Genomic DNA, 2,671 nt, shown 5'->3' with positions numbered 1-2,671 from the left:
AGCATGCCCCGCGCGAGGGAGCCCGCCTCCCAATCCCAGAATGCCCCGCGCGTCGCTTTTAACCTCCCCATGACGGGTTTCCCAGGCGCTTTCTTTTCCTTTTCCCCGCCCCTCTCTGTTGATTGACGGGAGCGGCGCTGGAGGGCGCGCGAGGGAAGGCGCCGTTAAAAACACAATAAGGCAAAATAAACCACGAAATCTCTTAATAAAAATACGTTTTTTAAAAAAATAAATAGCAGGATTGTCTCAAGCACACGCGCAGCCAGACATAATCCCAAAGAGAAATGAACCTGTCAATCATTATTTCCTCATATTTATTTATTTATTTATTAAACTTATGGGTCGCTTTTTCCCCCTCCCCTTTTCCAAAAGTAACTCAAAGGAAACCTAAGAGCAGTAAATAAACAACACGTACCGTGCCTTTCATGGATCACTGCCTTGCCGTGGCGAAGGGAAGCTATGAGCTATGCCGTGCAGGGCCACCCAAGATGGACAGGTCATAGGGGAGAGTTTTGACCAAACGTGATCCACCTGGAGCAGGAACCGGCAAGCCACTCCAGTATCCCTGCCAAGAAAACCCCATGGACAAAGACAGCAGGCATATGATCACTGCAGATGGTGACAGCAGTCACGAAATTAAAAGACGCCTGCTTCTTGGGAGAAAATCAATGACAAACCTAGACAGCATCTTAAAAAGCAGAGAAATCACCTTGCCGACAAAGGTCCGTATAGTTCAAGCTCTGGTTTTCCCAGTAGTGATGTATGGAAGTGAGAGCTGGACCATAAAGAAGGCTGATCGCCGGAGAATGGATGCTTTTGAATTCTGGTGCTGGAGGAGACTCTTGAGAGTCCCATGGACTGCAAGAAGATCAAACCTCTCCATTCTGAAGGAAACCAGCCCTGAGTGCTCACTGGAAGGACAGATTCTGAAGCTGAGGCTCCAATACTTTGGCCACCTCAGGAGAAGACTCCCTGGAAAAGACCCTGATGTTGGGAAAGATGGAGGGCGCAAGGAGAAGGGGACGACGGAGGATGAGATGGTGGGACAGTGTTCTCGAAGCTACCAGCATGAGTTTGACCAAACTGCGGGAGGCAGTAGAAGACAGGAGTGCCTGGTGTGCTCTGGTCCAGGGGGTCACGAAGAGTCGGACACGACTAAACAACAACAACAACCGTACCTTAGGGCCAGCATAATTACAAAGCATGGAGGGGGGAAGTGTTTAAAGTATAGTAACTTGATGAATTCTGGGCCACTTCCTTTAGTGTGTAGGATTAAGCTTTCCTGTGTTGCTGTGCCACCCTCATCTTGGCATGCAAATGACAGCAGATATAAGGAAATGTGATTTATGGATCTGAAACAGAGCCATACAGTCATATCCCTGCTTGCTCGCCGTTTCCTTCAATCAGGATCCGGCACCGAATCTCTGGGGCAGAGACCTAGATATGTCACTAGACACAGGTACACCTGTAGTTCCTCCCAGGCTCAGAAACGGCAGATCCAGGTGTCTCATATTCTCTTCCCAAAAGAAGCCATTAATCTTGTGGCCTGGATGAAATAATATTAATTATAATTACAGGGTGTCAGGATTCTCTAGAACTCAGACAGATTTAGCCCCTGGGTGTTCCCAGCTTAAGGGAATCATCATCCTAGTACAACTCTTTTGTTTTCACTTATTTTGACCTAGTTCTGAGCCAAATTTCCCCAGACTGGGAAATCCGGTCACCAAACGATGTCTGGCCAAAGAGATTCACAGCACAATCCAAATACTCCTGAAAATATCTCATTGAGTTCTGTGGGGCTTACTGTTATGTACCATAATTAGGTCTAGGAATGCAGAATCAGATGATAAATTTTATAGGACCATGGTGGCAAGCTTCTGGATGCCACAAGACTCTTCAGTGATTAAGAAGCAGCTCTGAAAAATAATGCTGTGTGACCATGTAACTTGGGGACTTGATCTCTGCTAAAACCAAGCAGTGTGAAGTGTGACTTCTCATTGCTGGAACTGGTAATTGTTGAAAATGTGTTTGAGAGTGTGAGCTTGGGTCAATGTTTACAGATGTAGGCTAACTCAGGTATGAATGAGTTTATGGATGTGATATTTGTGTGACTATTGAGAGACTGGAAATGTACTGAATAAACAGAATCCAATTTTATGGATTTTGATGTTTTAATGATGATGATGATGATTTTATTATTTGTACCACCCCCATTTCACTGGGTTGTCAGTTTTAGCCTGTATTTAGTTTGTAATTGTTTTATATACTGTATTTTATTTTATTTCCTTTATAAACCGCTTTGTAATCTTTTCTGATTAGAAGTGGAATATAAACACTTGAAGTAATAGTATTCTCTTGCAAAATTTACTCCGTGCATGCTCAGAGGCATTGCATTTTTCAGTATATTACATATTCCCAAACCAAATTCTGTCACTGATACGCTATTCTGAGGCTAAGCTCTGAAGAATGGTGATCTAAGAGGAGGCCGGAAAATAAGCAGGGGTAAAGTAGGTTTTTGGGAAAGATGGAGGGCACAAGGAGAAGGGGACGACAGAGGATGAGATGGTTGGATGGTGTTCTCGAAGCTACCAGCATGAGTTTGATCAAACTGCGGGAGGCAGTGGAGGACAGAAGTGCCTGGCGTGCTCTGGTCCATGGGGTCACGAAGAGT

Source organism: Podarcis tiliguerta (assembly GCF_965153285.1).
Source record: "Podarcis tiliguerta genome assembly, chromosome: 13".
Classification (NCBI taxonomy): Eukaryota; Metazoa; Chordata; class Lepidosauria; order Squamata; family Lacertidae; genus Podarcis; species Podarcis tiliguerta.
This window is presented reverse-complemented; position numbering follows the sequence as displayed.